Source organism: Monodelphis domestica, chromosome 3, assembly GCF_027887165.1.
Source record: "Monodelphis domestica isolate mMonDom1 chromosome 3, mMonDom1.pri, whole genome shotgun sequence".
Classification (NCBI taxonomy): domain Eukaryota; kingdom Metazoa; phylum Chordata; class Mammalia; order Didelphimorphia; family Didelphidae; genus Monodelphis; species Monodelphis domestica.
The window spans coordinates 262,089,349-262,105,162 of NC_077229.1; positions in this window are offsets into that span (position 1 = coordinate 262,089,349).

A 15,814-nucleotide genomic window follows, 5' to 3' on the forward strand; every position below is an offset into this window, starting at 1 on the left:
AGCAAAGTTTATAGCTGACTCTTTCTAGGAGTCTGGCTGTGGAAGGGAGAAGAAACTTAGCACTGTGTTTTAAGGATATGGCAGGGTCAAATGGAGAAAACATTGGCATAGACAAAGGGCCAAAGGAAAAGGAAAAAGTTATTCTAGCTAATCTTCCCAACTCCAGTATTTTCCTCCTCCATTCCTTTATGCATACTACTGACAATGTCATCTTCAAAAAGTAGTTTCCATCATGACCATCATTTCCATCATCCTGTTGCTCAGCAGAAATTATGCTCTTTCCACTCTACTATAGTTCATTTCCCCCTTCTAAATAATTTATTAACTAAGCATATATTTTAGCTCTTCTTCATATTTTGAACCTTAATTGAAAAAATATTGAATTAAAGTCCAAAGATCTGAGTTAGCATGTTGGATTAAAAATGTATTATTTGAATGACTACTTCCTCCCTAACCCAGGAAGTCATGTCATTTTTTTAGGTTTCCTTTTTCTCATCTGTAAAATGAAAGCGATGGAAACAGATGGCCTAAAAGGTTTCTTTTACCTTTAAATTCTATGATATTTACTCCACTGTAATTTTGTTATTATAATTAATCTTTTCAAATGTATATGGTTCCATTTCCCCAAGTAGATGGAAATTTCTTAAAGGCAGGAACTATGTACTCTTCATACCCTCTCTGTACCATCTATTGTGCCTGGAACAGTGCCATACACAGTAAATCAAAAATTGAATGAAGAACATTTGAAAGGAGTGAATACAGTTTGGCTTGGAGAAGAAACATTTCCTACATCAGGTTAGATGAAGTCACTGTAGGAAAGTCAATCTGTGTTAGGAAAAAGACATATTCCATTAATTTAACAGTTGCATAGACTTTCAATTACATTTGGACAGAAGTGCCTGTTAAAATATGGGCCATTATTTTCACAAATTTATTTCATATTGGCTAAACAAAAGAAAGTTTTTGAAGGGACCATGACCTATTTGTACAAAAATATTTATAGTAGTTCTTGGAAATTGAGGGGATGTCTATCAATTAGGGAATGACTGAACAACTTGTGGTATATGAGTAATGTAATATTACTGTTATAAAAATGATGAGAAGAATAATTTAAGTAAAGCCTAGAAAGATTTACATGAACTGATGCAAACTGAAGTGAGCAGAACCAGAACATTTTACACAGTAACAGCAATAATATATGATAAACATTTATGAATGACAGCTATTCTCAGCAATACAGTGATCCAAGACAATCTTCATGCACTCATGATGAAAAATACCATATGCCTCCAGAGCAAGAATTGATGGAGTCTGAATGCAGACCAAGATATATTCTATTTCACTTTATTTTTTTATTTCTTAATTTATTTATTTCACATTAGTTCTTATTTTTTCTTTTGTTTGTTCAAGTGCTCTTTCACAAAAGGACATACAGAAAAATGTTTTATAATATTATTCATGTGAAATCTATATCAGAGTGCTTTCCATCTCAGGGAATGAGGCAGGGCAGGAGGTAGGAATGAGGAGAATTTGGCTCAAACTTAAAAAAAAAGGTTGAAAGGTGGTTTTTTTCCATGTAAAAATAGCATTCCTAAAAATAAAAAGAAAAAAAGGACTATGTCTCTTCTTTCCCCTACTTTCTCTGTATTTTCCCTTGGCATCTAATGCAACTCTTTTTCTCAGTGGTTATTCAAATATTGACTGACTATTGATTGAATGGGTGCCAAACCCAATTTCCCAAGGTAAACATGTCTACTTCTGTCAGCAGGGATCCAGAGTTTAAATCAACCTCTTCATAGCAACAGAGGGAATGGTCAGAGGTCAAACCAAAAATCAATTGGTTAAAACCAATGCAGAGGAGATGCTTTGTCTAATGACATTAACATTAAGCAATGATTCCTTAAGTCAGAATGTAACCTCTTTTCTCAATTTTTTCAGGGGTTTATTATCACTCTACATTTCCTCCATGGGAATTATCTTATCATGGGATCATCAGATCACTTCAAAGCTAGTGACCTCTACTAAATTCTTATAAGAAGGGGATTAGAAAGAACACTGGATTAGAAACCAGTCATTCAGTAAGTTTTCATTTAGTACCTACTATGTGCCATGCACTGTGCTAAACATTGAGAATAAAAAGAAAGGTAAATAATAGTCCATGAATATGAGATCAGATTCTAACTTTATTAGCTAGTTGACTCTGAACAAGTTACTCCATAGCTCTGTGACTCAGTTTCCTGATCTTTAAAATAAGCATAATAGTAATTTAATTCTTATGAGCTACCTCAAAGAGCTTTTGTGAGGGAAATAGTTTAAAAATTCAAAAGTACTATACAAATACAAGATATTTTTGAGTCAAACTAGGCAAAATTCCATATTCATCTAGAGGTGTTAACATAGTGCCTTTCTGCTGACACCACAGCCAAGTAGTGACTATATCAATAACCCAGGGCTATTTTACATTTGCATAATGTACTTACCTTTAAACAGGGTAGAGTTGAACTTATATCAGCTAAGCATAGAACCTAACTGTTTCATGCAAATGTGAAAGCCTGTGTAATTTATTTTGAATTTTGGATCTCTGGCAAGGAAATGTCTCCTTATTAGAATTTAGCTCAGTTGAAAGCCCTATTCAATACAAAAATATAATGATCTTTCTTTTTTTCATGTTACCAAGTTAAGCATAACCTACTATTTCTTTTGTATGTGCCCATATTTTAAAAGCCCAATTGCAAAGTCCAGCAAGATTCTTGTATGCCCTAACACGACTATGGAAATCATCTTATTTAATATGTGGCTGATGCCTGGTTGGAAAGGAATGTCACTTTCCGAGTGTTTCTCCCTGGCAATTAAATAGGGAATTGTAACACTCAGTATGTCACTCAATCGCTAGTGTAAGATTTTTAGGTCAGAAGTGCACTTCTCAGTTCTCCCACTGAAGAGACAAGATCTATAATCAGTTAATGAAATGTTTTCATGAATCATGGTGAGGGTATTTCACTCAAATGTAGCTGAAATTGCATGGCATATTCTGGTTTGAAAAGATAAAGCTGTGTGCAAACTTATTATGCAATGAAGAATAGCTTCCTGTTCATTATGTTCAAATCGCACATGGTGGACTCATGTTTGGATAAAACCAAAGTCAAGGTAATGGTTGGATTCCTTTTCAGAATTCAAATTTCTAAATAGCATTGCTTAGTTTTTTGTAGACATTGCTCAATTCCTTGAAAATTCTTGTTTGACTGACAACTGTTTCCAAATGACAATTCTTACACTTTGACAATTCCTGGGTCTAGAATCCTATCAGTGTGGGTATTCTCTCCAACAATAGAGAACACAATTCATCCATATCTTCCAGCTCTGTACATTCTTGTCTATGCCTTCTCATGAATCCTCCCATCCACCTTATGGTGATGGGAGCTTCTAGATCTCTAGGACATTGCATGGATACCAATACAACATTTGAGCTATCCATTCTTATCCCTAGTTCCAAATGCATTACAATTCGACTTCCTTTTTTCTGTCATAGATATCTCTGTTGAAATCCTTTAAGCCACTTCTCCTGGACTATTCTTCATTTGTAATATTTAGCAGCCTGCTCACACCCACCATGTGTCTCTCCATCTTTTCATTGCCCTTTGGATGACCCTCAGTATTAATTCTGCAGCACACTTCCTTATCAGCACATATATACTGGACAGACACTGATAAATAGGCAATGATTTGGTCTTAGAATTGAAAAGGATGAGGAGAATGGGTGGGGATGTCTTTAGGAAATTGTGTAGTGCTTCTAATGATCCAAAACTTCTCCCTGAAACTATGATCTATTTTTAAAAATAGTATTCTTCTGATGATTCTATGTATCTGTGATTTTCTTATTGTTGAGCAATTTTTACTCATGGATTTATTCATGGTACTAATGGATTAAGTCAATGGGTTATCCATTTTTCCTAAGTAGTTTATTATACCAATCTCTTCTTTACATCTGTGGATCTCATTCATAAGTGATTCCAGTATTCTGTTACTTGGTACAATAAACTTAAATGTCATGAGCAAAAAAGGAGTATTTGGGGGGACATACTGTTACTGTAGAGGAATTCCTCTCCTACTTGGACTTTACATAAGACTTTTCTCCATGACAATGGTGAATCTTTTTGTCAAGTAGATGTTTTCCAGCTTTATAACTTAGTGGAGTGTCTGGAACATAAGTGCTTAGTAAAATTTTGTTGATTGAATCATCCACATACTTTTTTATTGGACACATTATTTATGAAGTGATGAAGAGGATATAGGAAGTGAATAATGTTAATTATTTTCTTCAAATAGTCCCTATCTGAGGGGGTATATTTTCCTTCATAATATGTACAACCCATGGGTCTTTGCTATCTGATATTCCATGTGTGTGTGCCTTGCAAAATAAGCGGAGCCTTCTCTATGAATTCACACATGCAATGTCCTTATTATGACTTCCTTTGATCAAAATTTAGGCTTTAATCTGTAAATTTTGTTGGGTATATTCAATGTAACCTTGGTATGATGATCATTTGATATCAAATCCTATGATAAAGCCTCATGGGAAATACCTGTTTATTTTCATTTTCTGAACAATAGGATAATAGAATTTAAATCTAGGAGGACCTGTAGAGATCAATTCTTCCTACTTCCTTATTTTACAGTGAAAAATGAAAGTAAAAAGCAGAGTAGTTAAATTATTTGCTCCAAATTGTGCAACTAGTAAATGAAAGAGGTGGGATTTGGATATTCTCAATTAATCATGCTAGGGGATATATATGATATACAGCGAGGGTTAGCATCTCTGGTGTGAGGGCTTGCTGAGCCCTTTCAGGGCAGCTCATCCATCTTTGGTGTACATCTCTCACTCAACTCTCACCTGTTGGCTCCAAGAAGCTATATAGCATGCGCAGCAGCCACACTCTGTAAAACTAATAGGTTTCAAACCCATAGGTAAGTTAAGGAGGTATCTACCCCCATGTATGTGAAAATTTTCCCCAGAAGAATGGGGTAGATGAGAATAATTTGTGCTAATAGCAATCAAGGCATCTGAAGCAGGCAATGTGGACTGCTTAGAGATTGGTCAAACATTGATGATGATAACTTTGTAAAACTCTATCTTGCTTATATCTAATGCATGCACGAGTCAACACATCACTTTGTATTGTCATTGATCCTCTTTGAAAAATGAAGGACGGTGGAGATGGAGCCAAGATGGTGGAGTAGAAGCAGGGAAAGCTCAAAGCACCATGAGAATCCTCTCTAATTAACTTTAAAATAATGTCACAAAATGAATACTGGAGTGAAATAACCAATAAGGAGATAGAGTGAAACAACTTTAAGGCAGAAAACAACTTGAAAGGTAATTGGTAAATATTTATTTAAATAAATAAAAACATATTTAAAATTTTTAAATGCATATACAACATATTCTAGACACTGTGCTAAATCTTGATACATATTCCAATTCTTTTTTATTTTTCCTTGCTACAATAATCCTTCATTAGGTAGCCCAAATTTAGAACTTGCCCTTATGTTATCCACACACCCAAGAATTTTCTACATATCATAATAATTACAATCATAATAATAATGACTAAAGTTTATGAAATTTGCCTATATTATCTCATTTGTTCCTTGTTACAATCCTGTGAAATATACACTATCATTATTTTCTTTTTAAACCTCACCTTCCATCTTAGAATTAATACTGTATATTGGTTCCAAGGCAGAAGAATGGTAAGGGCTAGGCAATGGGGGTCAAGTGACTTGCCCAGATCACACAGCTAGGAGGTGTCTGAGGCCAGATTTGAACCCAGGACCTCCTATCTCTAGACCTGTCTCTCTACCCACTGAACCCCCTTGCTGTCCCCCATAGGTGCTATTATTATTGATATTTTACATAGAAGGGAATTGAGGGTTATAAAAGTTAAATGAAACTTCCCGGACTTGCAGAGTATCTAAATCAGGATTCAAGCTCAGTTAGGTCTCTTACTTATCTTATGAAACTTAAAGAGTTTTGGTATACGGGCATATTGTTAGTGGAACTACCATGATTTTGTCATCCATTAGAAGCAGAACAATTAATCCTAACTGGTAAGAATGAAGCCTTCTGAGGGAAAGGATAGGAAGCCTAACTCATCTCCAAGTTTGCATTTATAATGGACAAATCCAAAGGAAGGAGTTGAGAGCCCAACAAACCCTTCCACCTTATCGGATGATATCTGATAACTTGATTCCCCATTAGTAAACAACCTTTGCCCTGTTGTACCTTAGTTCATATTATAAGGACTTTATTCCATCACAGAAATTCCTTATTCCATATCTGTGATTTGAACCTAAAATATTCTCATCATGCATTATTTTTACATTAAAGTTATCAGTGATATGTTAGGGTATTTTTTTCTACTCCTGATATAAAGGTTAGGAATCTGGAGGGAAACCAATAACTATGATGAGATGACACCACTGGGAACAGCCATAAAGGAGCAGTTATGATCTGCGTGTCACCTTGATGAAGTAAGTTTTTTGAGGTTTAAACCCCTGGTGATCATTTGGTATATATTTGTGAAATAGGTTGATGGTTCATAGAGAGAAAAAAGGCTCTTTGTAGATAGTCATATCCCTTTCTGGGAGTAACCAGCCCAAGTGTGAGTTGTTGGAGCCCATTCCATAATGGCAATTAAGTTCTAGATTAGACAAAGGCAAGAAGTCCTTTCCTGCCCATGACATTGCCAGGTAGCAAGTGAAGTAGAATGCTAAGATTTATTGCAAATCCCACTGCAGACCACTTTTTAACCAGGAGTCTGTGTGAACTTTTTTTTTTCAAGATTTTAAAATCTGTATTTCAAAATAATTGGTCTGAAATCTATATATTTAATTATATGCATGTAAAACATTATTCTGAGGAGTCTATAAGCTTCACTGACTGCCAAGGGGACTATGCCATTAAAAGTAGAAAATTTTTAGCTGAAAAAAGATCCCAGATGTCAACTCCCATTGATATTTTTTTAACCCTTACCTTCCATCTTAGAATCAATAGTATGTACTGGTTCCAAGACAGAAGAGGATTAAAGACTAGGCAATTGGGATTAAGTGATTTACTGAAAGTTTCACAGATAGGAAGTTTCTGGTATCAGATCTAAATTCAGGTCCTCCTATCTCTAGGCTTGACTGTTGTAATGATTAAAATGGTTGAAGGCTTAAATTGTGGTAGATATAAGAGTGGATGAGTAAATAGTGACCGCAGAAATATGTTTTCACTACAGTTTCTTGTTTTTAAATCAAATATAAGGTGGTCGCCAGGGAAATATTCCCAATTATTCAAATATACCCAAGTCAACTGGGTTTTATAGAGATTTAAATTAATTAATACAATGAGGAATTAAAGAAGGAGAGGGAGAGAATAAAAGAGGAATAAGTATGAAGGGCCTTAGCCAACATGGCCTAGACCTGAGTCTTAAGAGAGAGATCAGTCAGTCTTTAATCACTCACCACAAGATCTGTCCAAGCAAGGATTCTAGTGTTCAGAGAGGCACCAGCTGCAATTCAGACTTCCCATCTGACTGTCCTGAGAGAGACCCAGGAGAGACAGAGTCTCCTTAGAGGGAGTTCCAGCCAGAGTCCTCCTCAAAGGGAGTTCCAGTCAGAGACTGTCCCAAGACTGTCCTTGTAAATTCACAAGTTGCTTTTATAGGTACTTATCTTAAGAACTTTTTGCCTTATTATAAGTATGGGTTTAAGTAGTTTTCATTGTTCAGAAAAGAGTTTACAACTTTATCTTCCCCTAGGGCAGACTTAAGTAGGTGAAGTAGAGTTCTCACATTCCTGATCTAAGCAGAGTTCACTGCCCAAATGGGGAATGGTCTTAATCCAATCTTATGAAGTAGGGTCTGGGAATTTTTAAGGTTCACAATGTCTATCCATTGAACCACCTAGTTGGCCTTCATATTTGTCCTTGAGTTTTCTTAATCAGCAATCTAGGGCCATACTCCAGTTCTCCAAAAAGAATGAGTGCTCACATGTAGGCTAAAGGAAGTGCTTGAATTTGGGTTTAGAGAGTACCTGCGTCCTTATCACCAATATAAGTTCCTTAAGGGCAGGAACTGTGTGGTATGGAAACTTGACCAATCCTAAATTCAAGTCATCAAAAAGTTTTTAATTAGTTGAATAAATGACTCTCTCTGGACTCAATGATCTTTTAAAAATATGTTCAATATACAGTAGGCTATCAACCATTGGTGACCAAAAGGATGATGCTGATGGCTTATATTTATATAGAATTTTAAGGTTCACAAAGCACTTCACATATATTATCAGCATGGTAATGGACCTCTGTTTTTAGTCAAGCCCATGCAGAAGAACAGCAGTATCAATGGGATAGTAATGTAGAGCAACAGTAAGTCAAAAATGGACATTTAGTCATTTCCACATGTTAATTTAAAATATTGTCCATGAATATCATTTCTGTAACAATTTTCAAGTGGAAATTTATTTTTATGGGCATCTATGAATGGAAAAAGCCTCCAGTGGAAAAATTAAGGTTCTCTTAAGCTAAAATTTTAAAGCAGCGATTTATCCATTTTTATTAATTAGTAATATTAGTAAAATCAGCTCTTTTTCTAAATGTATGTTTGCTAGTTCTTTAATTAATAAAATATGGAAAATTAACAAAATTTAAACAACTTACTTAAACAACTACAAGTTGCTCTAGAAGTCAAGGAAGATAAGAGGGGAAAGGATTTTTCTTTAGAAGTGCTACTGGCACAACTTGTAGTTGTAGCCTCTGGGTCAGAAAAGTGTGAGTTTGATTCTTCCCTCTAGCACACACATTAACCCTGTGATCCTGAGAAAATCACTAATCTCTTGATGTTCCGGCGAGCTCCCAAAGAGTACAATAAAAATTGCTAACTTTACAAATATAATCTCAGTTTATACCCACAACAACCCTGGGAAATAAGTGCGAGTGTTAGTCCCATTTTATAGATGAGGGAACTGAATTTAAGTGACTTGCACTGAATCACAAAGCTTTTGGATTTGAACTCAGTTCTCCTACACTCCAGGTTAAGCACCTAGGCGCCTTAATACACAGTCAAACTGTAGTTCTTCTGTCTTGGTAAAGGAAATTTCCTCTCCAAGACTTCTGAATATTGATGGAATTACATATCTGTCTGCCTCTCTGTCTCTCACCCCAACCTCTGGCCAAAAAATAAACCCAGTTAATTATGTAATCCTTGGCAAAATACAGAATCAAACTAAAATTTCAAATATACAATGCACTGTGATATCTGCTATTTTTTGTCAACCCCCACTTTTCCAGTCTTCTTTCCTCTAATCCCCATCACATACCTGGGGGTAGAGTAAAAAACTGTTCCCTAAATCCTCCTTTATAGAAGGCTCAGAACTTTCCAGCAAAATGTTTCATTCTTTATTTATTATCCATCAGCAGCTTTGCTTGTTTGGACTCCATGGAAAAGATGATGTTCCCCTCCCTGTTTTTCAGTTTCTTTTTTGGCCTGTCTTCTTCCACTACAGTGTAAGCTCCTTCAGGACCACAGACTGTGTTTATTCTGCTTATTTGTATTCTCTGTGCTTAAGCCCAGTGCCCCGCATAAAATAGGTGATTAATAAATGCTTATCATGGACCAATGGCACTGTAATCCAATGAAATTGCATCCAGTGATTCTGTGCTGTTCTTCTCCCAGGATTCTCCATCTTTTGGTTCTGGGTATTTTTTCTTTTCGACTATTCCCATTGCTTGGAATGTTTTCCTTCCTTATCTCTGCCTCCTGGCTTCTCTGGTTTCTTTCCAATTCCTTCTAAAATCCCATCTTCTACAAAATGCCTTTCCTCATTCCTCTTAATGCTGCTGCCTTCCCTCTGTTGATTTTCCATGTTCATTCCTTCTATATCTTGTTTGTACATAGGTTTGTGGTTTAGTTTTTTTTTTTTATGTTGTCTCTCCAATAAGACTGAACTTCTTGAGACCAAGGACTGTTTCTGCTTTTACATCTCCATCACTTTTTATTCTGCCTGTTACATGATAGGTGCTTAATGAATGCTCATTGACTAATTAATTAAATATACCTTCTTAGTGCATAAAGGAGCTCATTATGGCAGGCAAAGCTAAGAAAGACATTTTTGGATCACATCAGGAGAAAAAGAATATGAATATGGATTTCTTGAGACATATGTTTCAGTTTACCTCAATCTTTTTTTAGTTTTTGCCTATGTTTAAATGTACAAAGTACCTGGAATGTATCAGCTTGTATATATCCATTGTTTGTCATTAGGAGTCCTTATCAATTTAAACACACATGCTGAGATAATAGCTAATAGAGTTTTATAGATCCTAGCTTTATAGATCCGGAAACAGAAAAATGCCTTCCTGGTGGCAGAGTTCTTGGGCAATTAAGATTATTATTATGAAATAAACCATACATAAATTGCTCTTGTACATGTGAAATTGCTTCTTTATCTCATTGGACAAAAAAACAAGAATGGAATTGGATGTTAAAAGATTTAGGCCAAGCCATCACTTCCTAGCATCTTACCTGTGCGATTTAGACCAAAGCAGAGGTTTGTTATCTCAACTCTGTGGGTTGCCACCCTGCTCCTATCTGTGTCTATGTGCTCAATAAGGCATAGTTTACCTCTATTCACAGGAGAGAATTGGAGAACAAAAAATGCCTTTGCCGTTTATAGTTTATACCAATTAATTCAAGAAGAAATTTTTAAATGGCATACTCTAGGTGCCAAGCCTTAGGAATCAGGAAAAGAGAGGAATTTTACCTCTTGCAGGTGTAAAAACTGGTTCTGACCAACAGCGATGCAAGTCTGGAGTGAGATAAGATATGAGGAGTTTTAGAGAGAGAGTAATGGAAGGGTAACAGCATTGAAGGGAATATTCCACCTCTGACAATGTAAAAAAGGAATATAGTGTTTTGGCCTCAGATAATATATATTCTGAGAAAACCCACTTGAGTTAAAGAGTCCTAAAATGTTAATAAATTCTCAGTAGCTCTCTCTTCCTTTCTTCTAAAATAAAGCATGATCATCTTTACAACAGCTTGTGTGTGTGTGTGTGTGTGTGTGTGTGTGTGTGTGTGTGTGTGTGTGTGTGTGTGAGCCAACCTATTGGTAAATATTTTATTCTACTCAAGTTTAGTGGAAAGATATACTGGAGGCAGGTGGAGACTTTTGGTATTCTTCAAATTATATCGCATTACATGTTATTACATTCTATACCCCTACCTGAATTAGAATCATATATCTAAAGTCAGAAGACATCTCAGCGGTCATCTAGGGCAATTGGCTTACTTTACAGTTTCTATTGCCTTCCCTTCCAAGGTTTCCTTTGATCTACTCTATATGCATCTTGTATGTGCTTCTTTTTTATTTTATTTTATTTATTTATATTTACTTTTATTTTACTTATATTTAGGGAAACACAGTACCCTCACTGGAATAGATACTCTTTGAGGACTTTCTATCCTCAAGAGTTAGTACAGGGCCTCACATATTTTGTTTTTTGCTGTTGTTCCGTCATGTCTGTCTTTGTACAGGATTAAAAAGCACCAATGACTTGGGACTATACCATTATAGGAAGTGTTTTCAATTGTGTCCAATTCTTCATGACCATTCTCCCCCATTTGGTGTTTCCTTGGCAGAGATACTGGAGTGGTTCGTCATTTCCTTCTCCAGTTCATTTTACAGATGAGGAAACTGAGGCAAATGGGGTTAAGTGACTTGCTTAGAGTCATACAGCTAGTAAGTGTCTGAAGTTAGATTTCAACTCAACATGAGGGGCCTTCCTGCCTCCAGTTTCAGCACTCTGTCTACTCAGCCATCTAGCCACCTGGCACATAGTGTTTAACAAATGCTGACTAACCAACTACAGATAAAGAAATTGAAACCCATGAGAATTTAAACCACCTGCGCAAGGTCACATAGGTGATCCAGTGGCTAGGATCTGATGTCAAATCCCATGATTTCAGTTTAGTTCTCTTCCTATTCTATCACATTGCCTCATGAGGAGGAAGGAACTTACATGGAACTGAAATCATAAAGTCAAGAAAAAAGTCTATGAGCTGACCAAGAGAAATAAATGTGAGTCATTCAGGTATTGGTGCAAAGAGGGAGAGGAGAAACAAAGAGTTACTGTATAAGTGTAAGATTTTTTGCTGGCATATCTATGAAGGAATTTTTAATTTTCATGATCATTCAAGCAAATAAATTATTGAAAGAAATTATCCCACAAACATCTCACCAAACCCTCTGTGTATATGTACATGTGTATATTCACACATACATACAGATTCTTATATACATATATATATGCATTATACATACATATATACTCTCCCTACACACACACACATGCACAAACCTCTTTCCCAGTAGGTAGCCAAGTTAATATGAGAGGATAGAAATATGCCTAATTAACAACCAATTAAATATGTCTATCTAGAGACCCCCTAGAATCATTTAATATAACTATTCAATATGCATTGATTAAGTAACTACTCTGCAAGAGGTCCTGAGGTAGAAGACAAAACTAAAAGTAAAATAGTCGCCACCCTCACAGAATTTATGTTCAAAAGGGGAGAGAATACTCACCTGAAAAAAACAATAATGAAAATGATGAGAAAGTGAGTGAGAGAGAAAGAGAGAGAAAGAGAGAGAAAGAGAGAGAGAGAGAGAGAGAGAGAGAGAGAGAGAGAGAGAGAGAGAGAGAGAGAGAGAGAGAGAGAGAGAACCACTTCAGGAGTAATATCCATTCTTAGGAGTTTATCTATGGTCAAAAGGCATTTCCATTTGTGAATAGTATCTCATGCCTTCAAGAGTCTGTTTATCAATACTGATCTTATAAATGTAAAAATAAGCTCAACAAAGAAGATTTATACTTAAAAATACTCAGATACAATAATTACATAGTAGAGTTTCTTAGAATTACAGAAGGTTTGTTTTTAAGACTTAAAAGGGACCCTTTATTTTGATACCAGAACAAACCATCTCATGCTAGGAAGTCATGCTAAAAATAAGTTAGAGGTATACTTGGCAGAAATACTGGCAATCAGATGGAAATCTCTTTTGGAGAGTCTAGCTGGGATTATACATCTTTGCTAACAGGAGTCAAGAAAGCAAGATGGCAGCTGAAAAGCACCTAAATACACTTAGCATCTTGGGATGTGGGATATAATGTCAACAAGGAAATTAGAACTAATGGGATCCATAACTGGGGTGACCATGACTAATGCAAAATAAGTTGGGTTAAAGTATTTGGGAGGCTCACTCAATCATTGATGAGTTGGATCAGATAATGAAGAGAAATAGGATGCTAAAGCACAAGAAGTCAAAGTTAAATACCTCAAATTGAAATTGACTGCTTCAATGGGCAATTAGGTGGCTCAGTGGATTGAAAACTAGACCTGGAGACTAAAGACAGGAGGATCTGGGTTCAAATCTGAATTCAGATATTTTCTAACTGTGTGACCCTGGGCAAGTCACTTAGCCCCTATGGCCTAGACCTTATTACTCTTCTATTTTGGAGCCAATATATAGTATTGATTCTAAGATAGAAGGCTATAGGTTTTTTTTTAATAGATTGCTCCTTAACAATGAAGTCAGATAATTTATGAAAAATATTTTGCAAACCTAGTCCTATGTCACTTTTGCTGAGGAGATATCATCATCTGACAGGAGCCATCAAAGACCATGCTATTTGACATGCAAAGCAGTCCCCAGGAAGGATGGAAACACCCACTGAAACCCCCCTAAGTGACTTTCATATTAACATCCCCTTATTATTGGAATTGCTATAATTATTATTCTTACTTAGCCCCAGGAAAAATAGATGAGAAAACCATGCTTGCAGGGTTAAATACAGATGTCCTATTCTGTCCCCCTAGGATATTACCAGGAAATCCCACTTACAAAATTAAACCTAAGGATTCTTATATACCCACTTAGATAGGACCCTCTTGTCTAGGCTTAAAAACTTCTAGCAAATATGTGCTCTGAATTCCCCAACCTATATCTGGGTCATGTTGATTCTACCCTCTGATCCTGCACTTAGCAACAATGTTTTGTTTAGTATCTCTCTAGGCTTCCTGTTTGTTGTTAGGTTCCATGGAAACATGTATGTTGAGAATGAAACTGTGTGCCAAGTAGATGTGTGATCATGAGGATATAAAATAAAGTCAGGCCTCAGTCAAGGTGGAGCAGTTTATCCTGTGAAACCTGTGCTGTGGGTTGAATGCAAAAGATGTATCCCATCCATCATTTTGTCAACACAGTCCCACCTCCAAGACCCCATCCCCTGTGGAAGGCTGGCCCACCCCACAACAATCATCCATGTCTCACTCAAACTTAGGGTGTCCCCAAGGCTCTAACCTGGGCCCTCTTCTTTCTTTCTAGATTATCTTTTTCATGTTACCCTGACCTCAGTAACCTGATCTTAATTCCCAGATCTACAAACTCTGCCCTAGTCTCTCCTGAGTCCCAATTCCACATGGCCAACTTATTGAAGATGTCAAGTGGGGTTTCCCATATGTCCTCAGTAAAATGAGGAGTTGTACTGTCTGTTCTCTAAGATCCATTCTAGCCTTATAAAAGTTATTAAGAAAAATATTTGTAAATCAAGGAAAGTGTCCCAAATTACTTAATCATAAGTGAATATAACAGCCCTCTCTGTAGAATGGAGTGAGGTATTTCCATGACCTGGACAACTGTGTAAATCAATGCATAGGAAATGAGAAAGAATAAAATGTGTCTGGTTACTGGAAAAACCCATGTATAAGAGCATCACTCCTCATCACTCAGAACTCGCTCTGACTAGTGGCCATTTCCTCCTATCAGTGTGTCCAGCATCAAGGAAATGAGGAAGCATGAATCAGAATAGCATTGATATTCTGAAGAGTTTTGCCTGATTACCTACAATAAATCAGAGGTGTCACTGGCTTATTGCATGCAGTTTATATTGGGTGCAAATTGCTCAAATTGAGCTTTGAGAAGCAATTCATGACCGTCTTCTGTCTTGATAGGTAGAAAAGTCTTTACTTTCTTAAATCTGAATAGTATTTCATACATCATAGACAGCTACTTTACTTTATCCATAGACAACATGACTTTGAGTGCTAGAGAATTTCTACATAATAAGACACTTTTATTTTCCTCTTTAAAGTGATATTTCTGGTGAATAGCTGTTAAAAGCATGTTGTGAAATGAAGCTGGAGAACCAAGCTGGCTGTCAGAATATTTGTGGAGAATTAACTTGTCAAAAAAATACAATGATTAAGAACTTAAAAAAAAAAGAAAAGAAAACTCCTAGCTGTTTTGTTTTTGTATGACACAACTGCAAATTTAAACTGTATCCAGAAGTATAGCAATGAAGAACAAGGGGTGACAGAGGGGTGAGTAAATGAAAGTTTAGTCCATGGTTTCCCTAACTATAAAAATAAAACAACCCACCACTTTAACCCTCTATAAAAATTAAAAATTGATTACAACTGACTTTCTGAACCCCTTCCTCCAGTTAGCTGATGAGTTCTCATTGCTCACCCAAGCAGAGTTGTTATATGCTGTAGCTATCACTCTGTGTACTGAGCTTTGTGAGTTGAGCCGCTAATTGGGTTCCATTGTAATATTTCCAAGGCCAGAAGATGAGTGAACCATAAAGTTCTGACGACTGTGACTTTCCAAGAGATTCCTGCATTTTTTTTTCCTATCGAGTCCATTGAAAACCATTTCATCTCCTCGACATATTTCAATTCCTGGAAAAAATGGTGTTAATTGAATTGAC